The sequence below is a fragment of the Etheostoma cragini genome, chromosome 5 (assembly GCF_013103735.1).
Source record: "Etheostoma cragini isolate CJK2018 chromosome 5, CSU_Ecrag_1.0, whole genome shotgun sequence".
Classification (NCBI taxonomy): Eukaryota; Metazoa; Chordata; class Actinopteri; order Perciformes; family Percidae; genus Etheostoma; species Etheostoma cragini.
This window is the reverse complement of record NC_048411.1, coordinates 14,053,980-14,068,219: the sequence shown is the minus strand read 5'-3', so window position 1 is coordinate 14,068,219 and position 14,240 is coordinate 14,053,980. Positions and strand designations below refer to the sequence as shown.

The 14,240-nt window shown below is 38.0% G+C and overlaps 1 non-coding gene across 1 annotated transcript; it reads right to left on the bottom strand.

The window, feature by feature from the left end:
- Window positions 1–1,786: 1,786 nt before the first annotated feature.
- Window positions 1,787–1,859, bottom strand: trnak-uuu. Its single transcript has one exon. It is a non-coding gene; the product is annotated as a tRNA-Lys (tRNA).
- Between the last annotated feature and the right edge of the window lie 12,381 nt (window positions 1,860–14,240).

The window sequence follows — 14,240 nt, the reverse complement described above, 5'->3', positions numbered from 1 at the left end:
GTCCTTGACATTTTAGTTTGAAAGTTTTGAACCTGCAGATGTTTACAACTCCATCCTTGATAGGAGAAAAGTGTCCTTTATTCCAGTAACACAGCAGGGAATAAGGGCGTTTTCACACCTGTTTGTTTGCTTAGGTCCAAATCAGTTGGGGAGTTTGTAAACTCAATTTGGCCTTGGTCGGTTTGGTTTCACACATTGAAAAATCAAAGCGTACTAAAATGCACCATTACAAATCCACTCCTGTTATTGGTGGTCGAATGTTTCTGGGGGCGGGAGCAATAAAGTAAATACAGGAACAAGGTCCTGTGTTCTGGACTAAGTGCATGCGTAGGTATATGTCAAACCAGCGCACTTCATTTAAATGATCAGACATTGTTTGAGGCGTACTTCATCTGCTCTGGTCGCCGAGACTACGCAATTTCCACAGCTGCTTGTTTGACTATGGAGATACAAGTGATGGACGGCGAGCTTGACCGCTGTCCAATTGTGTGATAGAAACACTGCAAGCTGCTACAGTTTGCTGCTCTGCTGCATTACAGACTGCTGAACACACCTGACTACAGGAGACATCAGCTCACGCTGGCGGAGGTTGTACGGTGCGGTTTAAGTACGGATCACGTTCTCACCACATCCGCTCCAGAGTTTGATTGACAGCGTACCGGGACCACCTCTTCAAGCACGTCTCGGTACGCTTGATTGGTCAGCTTTTGGTGCGCACACCTGAGTGCGATTGCCTCGTTCTCACCTGCCCAAACAAACCGCACCAACGGGGCGAACAACTCTAGTTCGATTAAACCGAACTATGGCTGCCGGTATAAACGCCCTAACATTTCCTTTTGCCAAATTTTCAAATGTGCTTAGAATGATGAAAGTGGATGGAAACCCAGCTTTCAACAGGCCAGGAAGTCCATCCACATCATGAAGATGGCTGAAAAGATCATCAGATATGCTCTTCGTGGAGAAGATCTACCAGACCTGGTTTCATGGTTTATCATGTAGGAACACTTGCTGTTCTGCCTCCAGCGGTCTGATTGTCTATGCTGCCGCATCCAGACCAAGAAACACAATACAGTTTATCTACCTACAATTTCAGTTTGCAAATGGCCATACTAATAGAAAAACAGCCAGTAGAATAAGAAGAAAACCTCTCCCAATCCACAAGTTCTGCTCATACTTGTGCTGAATTGTATTCATGTGGTCTGTTCTTGTTCTTTACTGATTGGGTGATAACAGTCCAAAGTTATTGGCTTTGGAAAAGATAGGGTGGAGCTCATTATCATTTACACTTATGATACGTGTACTGATCCCCGTTAAAAAGATCCCCGTAAAAAGCGGCATTAAACAAGCATTCCACTGCGCTTTTTACGGAGTTTTGCCATTAGACAGCGTAAAAAACGGCGTTCTGACCGTTCAAAATGAAGAAAGTTGCGTAATGTGACCGATTTAGCATTCCAAAGTTTTAATTTAGTTTTATTAATCCACAATGGGGAAATTACAATTTACACACTTTGTTAATAATCACACACAGGCCTGAAATACACACACATGCTCAGGACCTATGCATGCACTATGGAGAGATGTCAGAGTGAGTGGGCTGCCAGCTCAACCAGCACCTTGATCAATTGGGGTGCCATGCTCAAGAGCATCTGGCAGTGCCCAGGAGGTGAAGTAACATCTCTCCAGCCACCAATCTACACTCCATACTTTTTGGTCCATATGGGGACTTGGACTAGTTCCCAACCCAACTTCCTACAGACTGAGCTACTGCCACCTCTAAGACTGCAATCGCCCGAACAGGGACTTGAAACCTGGACCCTCAGATTAAAAGTCTAATGCTCTACCGACTGAGCTATCAGGGCTCTTTTTAGCGTACCAACTCAGAGTTTTCTCTCAACCTGCTTTCTGAATCGGACCCCTGGTATATTTCCCCTCCCCTCATTTTACTTAGGTCTAGCGTACTTGTGTCATATAGGCTATTAATCCACTTATTTGTTCATTTAGAGTTATTGAACCATGTTCAGACAACTGTATTCGGTTTCTTTCTTTCCTTAACTATAATATATTGATATTAGATCTAAATCATTAAGGCTATACTTAAGTTGGATAGGCCTACAAAAGAGGTTATGATATTATGACTCGATTACAGTGTTTTTATTTTCAGATTCTGGCTGTTGTGTCGACAAAGCTTTTTCTATCACTCTGATTATTGTTTCATAATGGTAGAATTTATTGGACTGTTTGCTGTAGGTGTATAAATGATGTTAATATAACCCCTAATAATCTTTTATTGAAAATGCTAAATTGTTTTATGGCTGTTTTTATAAGATATAAAAAGGTTTATATGGAAAAACAAGGATGAGAAGGTGTACCTTCCCAGCCTTCTTTAATTCCTTCATCAACTACACAAGTACACAGTTATTACCACCTTAAATGTCAGAGCTGTCTTGTTCAAATGAACTCAGTTGTGATAAGCAAAGACTCTCTTTGAAATACATTGGGTGGAAAAAAAACTCCAGTCCAGTAAAACAATTTACATAATTAACTATGATCACAATCAGCACATGATGAATGAGTCACATGATGAGACTCATCCATAAAATAAATCATGCCTTTGCCTGGATAACGCAGACTAAGCAAAAAGGGATAAGGTAGGATAAGCAGGCAGGTGCTCCCCATCATCAGGCTCCTGTAGAGCGGGCAGGATCTCTATGGGGTGCTTGATCTCGGGGTCTGAAGCAAACTAGACATCCAGATCAACTTATCATACGGATCATGCATCCCCTGTTGTCATAAGGACCTCTAGTTTTGGGAAAAGAGATACACACCCTGAGTCTGTACTCTGCCTTGATGAGGTTGCTGTTTTGGATGGATGAACATGTGGTGGGAGGGATGGTGATGATCCTGGCGACAGTCTGAACTGCAGATGACTTTCAGGATGTCTTTGGTTTCCACTTTCTTCCTCTTTGAAAAGTAACTGTAGTTTAAAGACAGACAGTATTTGGGCTTAATGTCACGAGATGATCTGTTCTGAATGGATGCCACAACCTGTATGCCTTCCCCTGCAGAACACAACAGGCTCTCATAAATTTAAGATCCCTCTTACTCTCTAGTTGATGCCTACATATAAATTATAGATAGCAATAATCTCATTCTGAATAGAAAATATTAAATTATTGACAGTATTGCAAAATCAAAGGTGGCTGCATTAGTTGTACACATGATAAATTAAAGTCCCTCTATTATATAAATGCTGTGTCAGAATGCAATGTACTTGATATTGTATAACTCATATTGTGTTACTGTATCTGTCTTGATCTATATGCCGAATTAGAAACCTGCAGTTTAGAGGTATATCAATCATATACCTATTTAAATTATTAATTATCACTTTAACCCAGTGTAATTAAGTTTTGCCGAACAGCTTTGTAGAACAGTCTATAATAATTAGGAATACGGAATAGACTTATTAAAATATATAAGCATAAAAGTTTTTCATGCAACCATATCTATCTTAACTTCGCTAACCTAAGCCACCACGGGCTACTGGTCATACCAAGTAAAGTTGTAGTAGAAAAGCCTTGAGTGTACTGAATGGAGCAAATGTGCATTGGAATGCTTACTGTCCACATGCATATCCAATATAGCTTTAAATATACATTTGTGTTGTTTTAAAAGGAGCAACCTTGAACCCAGAAGATATTTGCATTATCTTTCTGACGATACTATCGGTACATGTGCCCTACATTTTTCTTATCTTTAGACAATAAAAACACTCCAAAAGGACTTTGACATGAAATTACCTCGGTGGAAGTCTGTTTGGGCAAAGTTTACATCCATAACATCTGTCCCTGATGTAAAAAGCTTCTTTTTTTTTTACTAGTGATACTGTGCTGTGGAAAAGTTAGTTATGGATAGTGTTATGTCTCATTATTGCAGCAGTGTCAAGGTCAAACAACAAACCCATTGGATGCCGTGTGTGTGTGTGTGTTTGTATGTTTAAGTTGGGTACCATCAGCGATGGATCACTGTAGCAAAGGAAAGGAGAGTGAAGTTTGCCTTAGCTCTGGAGTGTACTCTTATCAGCCTGCCCAGATTTGCCTCTAGTGTGTACCGGATCTTTCCATATGAGCCTTTGATGAAGGATGGCTGGTCTCTGGCACGTGACAACACAATATACAAAACACACTGGATGAGGGGGAGAAAATACTCTTTCAGTAGCACTATATGTATAGATAAAGTTGTTACCTCAGGTTGTTACTTACAAAGCAACAAGATCAACTACATAGTGTGGCTACTCATGTCAAGTGGAAATGAAACAGACACTTAAATTAGTTTATGTTTTAAGGCATTAATAAGCAGGGATCTGGAAGTTGTAATGGTAGACATGAGAGGCATGGCCAAAAACATTATTACCTGAGAGGAAATACAGTAACTTCACATGGCTTCCATCACTGCTTATGGCAATGTTTATTAATTAGAACATAATACATTTCTAGGACAGAAGTGGGAGATTTTTTTTTAGAACAACCTGTTGCTGTCTTTTTTTTGCTGTCTGTGTGAATGGGTCAAAAACACCCAAATCCTCTCATTAAAAGCGTTATTATACTGTATAATGTTAGGTAAATCCATTTTCATTTTTTTTTTAATGCAGATGGTAGCATGTTGTATTTCTTTCACCAGTGTAAAATTACCACTAGTTAATACATAAAAAAGACAAAAAGTCTATAGTATTTTTAAAGTATGCCGCTGAAATCCAATAAACAATGAATAACAAAAAAAGTTAATAATTTTTTCTAAATTGAACGTTTGTTACAGTACGTTATGATTGTCTCCGATATCTTTCAGTCTACTTTAGTTGTGCTTTTCCCTTCAGCTTTACACTGAGTGAAGCTATTTTGCAGTCTTTTGACAGTTCTAGTGTAATGTGTACTGTAATACAGTCACCACTGGTGAAGATATCACTGTTGTTTATGGGATCATATCCCACTGAAAAGCTCTTAACCCTGTCTGACATGTTATACTGTGTGACCAAGCAAAGCTGGAAGCACAAGGCATGTTCCAGATCCGACAGTGAGGACTGAGATTGTCTCTGCATGCAGATAGACACTCTCAACCTCAATACTTCAATAAACTTTGCTTACTGATTGGAACAGGATTGGTAGATGAAGAATAATGGCTCTAATAATATAAAATGTTATTTTGGAGAAAGAAAATAGATACTATATAAAATGGATGTTTCTTGTATGAATTAATGCAGTGGTTAAACAACACCATGTAATGAATGAACTCATGCTGCTATTGGCTCTATGTGTGTGTGTGTGTCTTACACCTGTCAAACACATCATAAACAGGGATCATGTAAGCTAAACACATTGCTGGAAATAATGACTATGTGGTAAACTGTCATAGGTGTGAGGCTGAACGTTGGGGAAAATCTAGTTGTTTTTTTTTACAGAATTTGCGGAATCCCAAATGTGTTGCGGAATCCCAAATCATCTTTAAATGTTATTCTGGTGAACAGTTCTTAGAGAGTAAAGTATTTTTTTACATGACACTTTTGAAAACCCTGCGTTACATAGTGCTCCATAGTAAAAAAATCTCAAAACAAGGTAATGTGAGCATGATGAGCAAGGCTTCCAAATTTAGCAGCTGAAACCACGCTGTAACCATAGAGTGTATGTTATTAATTCATACTATACAGTCTGTGGCTGTAACCCTGCACGTTGCTGTCCCCTACAGGAACAAAGGTGCACTGCACAATGTTTGCAACCAAGAAACAGTTTTACTTTAAAAAGCTGATAACAATTGGACATAAAAACGATTAATAAAACAAAACATCTTGACATAAAACACACGAATATAAAAATGTTTTGCACCTCTTTTAAACATTACAGAAGGTTTCTGGTTTGATCCCTGTGTCCTGGAGCAAGACAAACAGCTGCTGGTGAGCAGGGTGGCACTCTCTGCCACTACTGTGTGCATGTATGTGTGAATATTGTCATGTGTTGTAAAGCTAGAAAAGCATTAAATACAGGCCAGTTACCATTTATGCTGTCAGCCCTGTAGGTCTTTGTTGTTATCAGAATCAGATTCAGCCTTAATGGCCAAGTAAGTGTTTACATGTACAAGAAATTTTACTCTGGATTTTTGTTGTTTTCCACAGAAATAAGACAAACGACTACAACAAGGGAAATGAAGCTGCATAAGGTAAACATAAGTATCTGAGAATTGTGTAAAAATTTAAGTTAAGTATATAAAAAGTCTAAATGCATACACATAGATACTTACACACATGATCATCATCATCATTTTCATCATCATCATAGAGGACATTACCCTTACTGTAGCCACACTTCTAACTTAGTCAGCTTATAGTATATATAGATTACGTTTTTACTTAGAAAACAGCATGCATATGACAACAGTTTATATGTTTAAAGATTTGATGGAACTTGAGATGTACTTACAATAATATATTCCAAATCTTCACATTAAATGTTTTTCGGACTACATGGGACAATCCCCTGAAGATTCAGAGGCACAGTTATATATTTTCCATTTTTAGAAGAGCAGGGGAATTGTATCTATATGTTGACAGTAGACATTGAAAATGAAATGTAGATAATAAAATACAAAAGTAAGAAATGTTCAAACTGTAACATCTTTTCCCCTTAATAATAAACTAAAACAGAATACACATACATTAATCCATAAATTAAAAAACTGATACTCTGAACACTGAATGGAGGCAGTACAACATTTAACATAATTATTACTTAGATAGTACTTGTTTAACACTATTACGATGACAGTAATCTTTCCCAGAAACAAGTCAGACTGAGTAATGACAGTTTGTTGTCAAACAGATAAGCATTCCACCATCATTTTGTTGAATATGCATGTTAAAACTCACAACTAAGGTGGCCGGTGGGTTTTAACAGTGGTGTCACACAGGATGATGGTACACAGTACTGTGAGGTCGGGGGAGGATCTCACGCTGCGGCTCACCTATAGTAGACACAAGAAAACAAGAAAAAACAGACTGGAAATTTTGATCCACTGAAAATCCAAAACAGATGTTAGAACTAACAATAGCTTTAGATGTACTGAAAGTAGCAGAAACAAATGAATGATTTCTTCCAGCATCTTATAGCTCTGCCCTCCTCAGTCCACCAGACAGTCTGTCGTCGGTACCAACCTCAATAAAGTAATGGACCTCCATGAAGCAGCAAACAAGGGAATGGTGAGCATGATCACAGTGTGCACGTCAGAGGTGTGAGGTCTAATGGACTGTCCAGTCACTGCCATCATCTATTGGCCTGTTTTGTGGCTGTAGAAAACCTGTTTCTGTTGCAGTAGCTGTACGAGATGAAACATCACTAAACTCGCAAATTATTTTTGCAGTTTTGCCTAGAGGAACACAAACAGGGTTTGGATGTAGTTGTTTCCAACTAATTTTGTCAAGTTTCAATCATCACCATCATGAGCATACATACAGATGGATAGAAACAGTACCAATGAAGAAGGCTTTCCTCTCTAGACTGGCTGGTGAAGGCGCCTGCAGAGAAACAACACAGTGAATGAGGTACAGCACAGTAGAGCATGCAAAACAATTAACATGAATGCATGTGTTAAATCTTAAAATATAATTGGCTTATTTTGTATCTCATCAAACAGCTATTAAAGTATTAGGAAAAAATAAGTCAACCTGAGAAATGCAGGTAATGCAGGGATGCATAGTTCCTTACAATCTGTACTAACAGGGAAACTCAATCAACTTTTGTCAAGCTGTCCCATTAGAATGCCACTGAGAAGTAAAGTAAATGCATAAAAGCAAAATGGTTTTCTAAATATTTTATAATTTATTTAGTTAGATTTAGATTTTAATGACAGTGCCACTTTCATTTCCTTTGTGTATTGCACTTTGGGAAAATATGTCACACTTAATGAGGCCATGTCTTGAAAAAGTTCATTGTGGCAAACTCCAGTTTTTAGCAGTGGAATGAAACTAAGACAATGTATGCAAGTGCTGTACTTTAGGTCAAATGCAAGGTAAATATACTTCCAGCTTGGAGGAAGGACCCAGGACTGGGTGGAGGGATAATGTCTCCAACCTGGCCTGGGAACGCCTCGGGATCCCCTAGTCGGAGCTGGTCAATGTGGTTCGAGAAGGGGGAAGTTTTGGGGTCCCCTGGTGGAGCTGTCCCCCCGCAACCCGACACCGAATAAGAGGACGAAGATGGATGGATAGCAATTTTGTATTTCTACTCAACTACATCTTAGGTAAAAGTTTTTTTACTGCCCTGCACTTGTCTGACAACTGTAGTTGCTTTTCAGATTATAATTTCCCGTCCCCTTGGGTTTTAGTGTTGTGTGTTTGATTTAGTGATCAGGTTTATCTACATATTTTGGTGGAACCATGACCGAGACCTGGGTGGGGATTGCTTTTGGGCAATGAGGGTGCATTCAACGTTTTTGAATAATATGTGAACTAACCCGCACAATATGGTTCCAAGCATAGCTCCCTGTCCATATTTGCTGGATTGAACTGTAAAATATTCTAAGACCAGTGGTGGCAAGTAACTTAACAACCTACCTTTACTCAAGTAGTATAAATGATGCAGTATTTCCAGGCTACTAAATTTGAGTGTTTCCTTTTTCTACTACTTTACACCACTAATATTCAGAAAACAAATATTGAGATCTTCTTTAAACACTGTATGAGACTGTACCACCTGCAGTCTGTCATGTTTCTGCACATTTCACTATCATTTCTGTTACATACCAAATTATAGTCTATTTAAAAAAAAAATCATATTAAATAGTCTGCGTTCATACACTTTAAACAAGCAATTTGCTGGTAAATATAATCTCAGATTTAAATTGTAAGAAAAAAATGTTGATGGTAATTGGATGATAAACTTGTAAGGTTGGTATTTGTTAAATAAGTAGGTGAGAACTTGTTGACAGAGACTGGAGACAGTACATATTTCAACTGCACTGTATAATATGTGTGATGTGCTCTACAGGGTATTCATCTGATGACATTAATGAACATGATTGTTTTTTACCCTTCTATTCTTCATCTGTGCAAAAACATTATTAAAATAAAGAATAATCCTGATGCGCTGGCCTGAGGGTATTGCCTAATGTGTTTCTAAATTTCTGAGTCATTTTAGCACAAACACATTTTCTTTGGAAGCTCTGGGGTAGATTTGGTTTAAGCCATCACAAAACATATGGTGTTTTGAATGGGATTTTTTGATGCTTTCTAAATCATAATCTGTCGATTATCATGAGAATAATGTAGAACATTTTCTCATCAAACATGTTCAAGCACATTTCATATTTCAAAAGTAATGCAGGTTTACACACTTCATGGCGCTAAATGATCATAATAAAAATGTAGGTCTTGGAAATGAGAGTCAAGATTCTGGTGTAAACAGGGCACTCCCAAAGCATCTCAGTCTGCCAGGAGGCTTCCTCAAACAACCACTTGAACATGTTGCTCAAAAGAAATGTCTGCTGTAAAAGTAACAGGATTCAGTGTGTCCAGTGTTGCTAAACTCAACACTAAACTGGTTTCATCTAAATTGCAGGACAAGTGACTTTCATCCTCTTTTAATGGAGAAAAGAAAAACAAAAGAAATTAATTGTGTTATTGTGGTTAAAGAACAAAGTGTTTTAGTTTTTTTTATAATTCAACATAAATCTCTTTTCCCCAAATAATGTCCCTGTTACTGTTAATAACACACAAAACGTCCTGTCTACCATTTCTATAGGGACTATTTTTTTTGTAAAAAGAGATTCCTAAACTGTGTCCAGTGAGGTTGGAGGATTGGGGTCATTGTTTTGGATTTTAACTCACAGCATTGTTTCAAATGTTTCAGTACCGCAAACAAATATACATTTACATTTTAGTAGCATGTCAGAGATGAAAAAAATATGAAAATAAAATAAAAAGCCTTGTGCATACCTTTGTATCACTAAGAGGTAAGTGAGAAAATATGACTGTTTAAATTTGGGTGTGCTGACCCAGTAATCATTTAACCACTAGATGGCACTCAACACCTTATTCTGATGCTCACTATGCCGTATACAGTGTAAACAAGATAGTATTCACTATACAGAACTTCTAACAACATAACTTGTTATTAAAATCCCATATGACATGTCTCTTCAAGATGCAGATCAATTATTTTACAACTACTCTTGGAATTAGCTTAATGGTGGCATTTTAAACATAACTTTTGTAATGTTTTAATAACAAGTGCACTTTGATAGGTTTACAGTGCTCAATGCAGCCATAAAATGCCGCTAACGACCCATTAAAACTGACAGCACAAGGCATATAAAAACTCCTGGCACATGTTAAGTTGACCACATATCTTTTCATACCTGCTGTCTCGCTCTATTTGGAAGGGGAATGGACCTGCCAGCAGTTTCCTTGAAAGTATGAGATTTTCTTTGGAGTGTAGTGAGGCACAACACATTGTAAAAATGACTTGTCAGAGATTATGTAGGGCCTGATACAGATGTATAGAAGCTGTGCATTGCTTACCAGGCAATACTAGACCCACCAACGTGTGTCACGGCTCCACTGTACATTAAAACTCAGACACAGGATGGGGTTTTGTAAACACTAAACCACACAGACATTTGCTATCAGTGGTAACTTAACTTTGAAAGAATTCAGCTTAAGAACTTTGGGAAGTTATTTTGGAACTATTTCCATTTGACCAAACCCCTGGTAGAAAGTTTGTAAAACCGTCCGTTGTTTATGGTTCATTTGCTGTTTGCTAAGTGTTTGGGAGTTTGTGTGGGAATCTATAAAGTTAAATGTTTGTCACGACAGTGCATGATATTTAGGTCAGAATTGTATGTAACTGTATTTTAAAACAGAAACAACTCCAAGCTGAGGTTGCTTCAATCAACAAACTTTAATCATCGTCATCTGTTATTTAATCTAACTGTCCATTAGCTACACAAAGACTTAACATTCAGGCTTTTAAACAGTGGAAGGAATTTATTGGCACAATGGTACAGGGAGAACCAGATAGCGGCATTTACAAGAAATCAACATCCCAGCTGTTTCGCTCAGATGTTGTTAAGTATTACTCGTAACACTCCTGGAAAGCCTATTGATCTGTGTCTATGTACATTATTTACTCAGGAAGTTGCGATCGAGATCATATTTACAAGTGAGACCTGAGTACAGAGAAAAATTAAATTCTGTATAAACGAATTCTAATGATGTGAAAGAAAGAGAATAATAAAAAAGAAGAAAAAAAATTAAACATACATTATATAGACAACAGCATGACAAATTCTAAATAAATGCTTTCTGAAAAATCCTTGGCACGAGTATAACAAGGAATAAATAAAGGCATGTAATCAGACCTAAAATCTATGAAACCTCTAACTACAGTTTTTAATTCCCCATCGACAACTGTAATGACACTGTTGCTGCACCTTTTACCTACATGTGGTAAAGATGTGACATCACAACTGCTCAGTAATCCTAACAGTTCGTTTAAATGCGGCACCGTTTCTGGATATGGGTTGTGTGCATTTCTCTGTGAATTAAGAGTTTTTATACATTCACAGTATTAATACAGCACCTTGGCCTGTATTATAATTAATAAAACAATCAAATACTCACTTTCTAAAATATGGGTCCTTTAAAACAAGTTTAAGGTTAAATAGTGCACACAGTGAGAGTTGATTATGGGCGACTGGATAGAGCTTGCTGAATGCATGACACAAAAATAAAAATGACATCAATTGATGGACGTGCCAACGTTATTAATATACAAGGTGAATAATATTGTAACTAGGGTGAAACCCCGGGGAACGCCCCTTGTCACTGGAAACAACTCACATTTTATATGGCCGGCTGTTGTGCGTCTGATAGTTACTAAAGTACCTCAGTGTTAAAGTCCATGCCAATATCTTATGGTCTTTGTAGGATTGTGAGACGATCAACAGTGTCAAAAGCCTATGTTTGACATTTTGACAAGAAAGAGCTGCACAATGCATCTTATTGTCACATAACTTCTTTTGCAGTTACTTGCTTGCATCCATTAATCAGGGCAGAGTAAGGATTAAGAAACAATTGACAACTTGAAATAATACATTGTGTGAGATTTGTGTTGCATTTTTCATGTATTATTTTGTGTCAAATAATAAACACTTGACTCAAAACCCTGAGTTGTTGTGCTATAGTGTGACATGATAAAGTCCTGAAGTAGTGAATCTTTTTTATGTGCTGTGAGAACATTGGCTCCTGAGAGGTAATGGTAACGTGGTTTAGTTAAAAGCGGCAGGTTGTTGTAAATATGGAAGTCTGATGTAGATAACTGTTTGGCACATTTTGCTATCAAGTAAGAGTCTTAGCAACATGATCTTTTGATGCGGATCTACATGCTGGACATTAATGTGTGTGGGTAACTTTGGCCGACTGCACTCACACACACGACCATTTATAATAGGCTTTGGCTTTAGCTGTCTCTGATAAGGTCACCTATCAGGTTTAGTTGAGCTCACAGTGACTTAACTTTGCCTGCCAACTCGGTAAACCATCCAGACACAGTATGACGGCTGCGCACACAAACACACACACACACACACACACACACACACACACACACACACACACACACATCTATCTCTTCTATCTATCTCTTTATCTCATAGATATCACATCACGTTGTTAATTGGATCATCCAGACAGCAGCGGGGGTAGCATTGTCCAGTACAGGTGGGGTTTAACTTTATTTTTCTGTGTCATGGTTAATTTCTTCTTCATGTGGTTTGTCTTTACCGCAAATTACCAAATGGATTTGGAAAGTATATTTCTATTGACTTTCTGAATCTCTTCAACAGTCCTCATCAGCTCCCATAAAGAGGCAGCTGGTGTGTGCAACACGTTTCCCCATTTGTCAATGTTTCTGTACCTGTAAATTCTTCATATGAGCTCAATTCCTGTCATTTGATCCCCACTTAATCAATCTTTGTGTAACAATTGGTGACATTGGTGACATTTTTACCATGTCACCCAGGTATAAGCCTATTGTTTATTGTAAGCTACAGGAACACCGTAGACATTTCACCTCATCAGATCTAAATCCAAAGTGAAGTAAAAGAACCCAGAGGATAAGACGCATTATTGATCTGTAGTTTCTACACACCGCCTCTCTCCTCTAGTTAATCTACAGGGTCAACTCTAATGACATTGAGGAGCTCCTCTGGCAGTCGGCACTGCTGCCATTTGCAATTTAGATAGAGAGAAAGGAGAAGAGGAGGAGAAGGTGTATGGAGTTGAAAATGAGTGGGGAAAGTGAAGGGAGAGGGAGACGGGAGAGGAACAGGAGGGCTGAAAAGAGTTACAGGAAAGGAGGTAAAAGAGATCAGGGATAAAAAGAACAGGCGGAAGAGAGACAGCAAGGGGATGGGTGCACTGCAGTAAAATGGTTTTGAAAAAGAAAAAAAAATATGTAAAATAGGTGGATTTGAATGACAGAAAGTGAGAGACTCTACTGATTGGGTTGTGCTATGTCTCACACAATAAATACTCACAATAAATACATTTGAAAGCTTTTGCTTAGTATGAATACTGAGTGATCACTACCAAGCGAGCACATCAATTAATAGTTTGACATTTTGGGAATTAACCTTATTTTCTTTATTGCCAAGGGATTGATGAGAATATTGATACTTCTCTCTGGCCTATTCAATAGCTATGAAGCTACCAGCTTAGCTTAGCATAATGAATGGAAACAGGGGGAAACCGCTAGCATGGCTCTGTCCGGAAGAAAAAGACTGCCGGCTACCTGCGCCTCTTAAGCCAACAATTAACACATCATGTATAATTGTTTTGTTCCCCCATACAAAAACACTGTTCATGGGGGTTATGTGCCCGACTATTTCTAGGCTGGGAGCAATGACTTCCCTGGAGTTTCCTCTTGTTGCCTAGCAACCACATGATGACAACACAACAGTATATAGCCTTGAACAATAATAGCGACTTGCCTATTTTTTCAGATTTTTCATTAAACAAAAACAATATAGAACTTGCTCATTAGTAAGGTAGTAGAGGTAACGGGAGGTGTTTTTTGTTACAGTACAAAAAGTCACATCTAACTTCATGTACAACTTCATAGTCAACTACATGTTTTAATGTATTCTAATTCTAATGATCTAATTGTCATTCATCTGGCATCTCAATAAATCTACCTGGT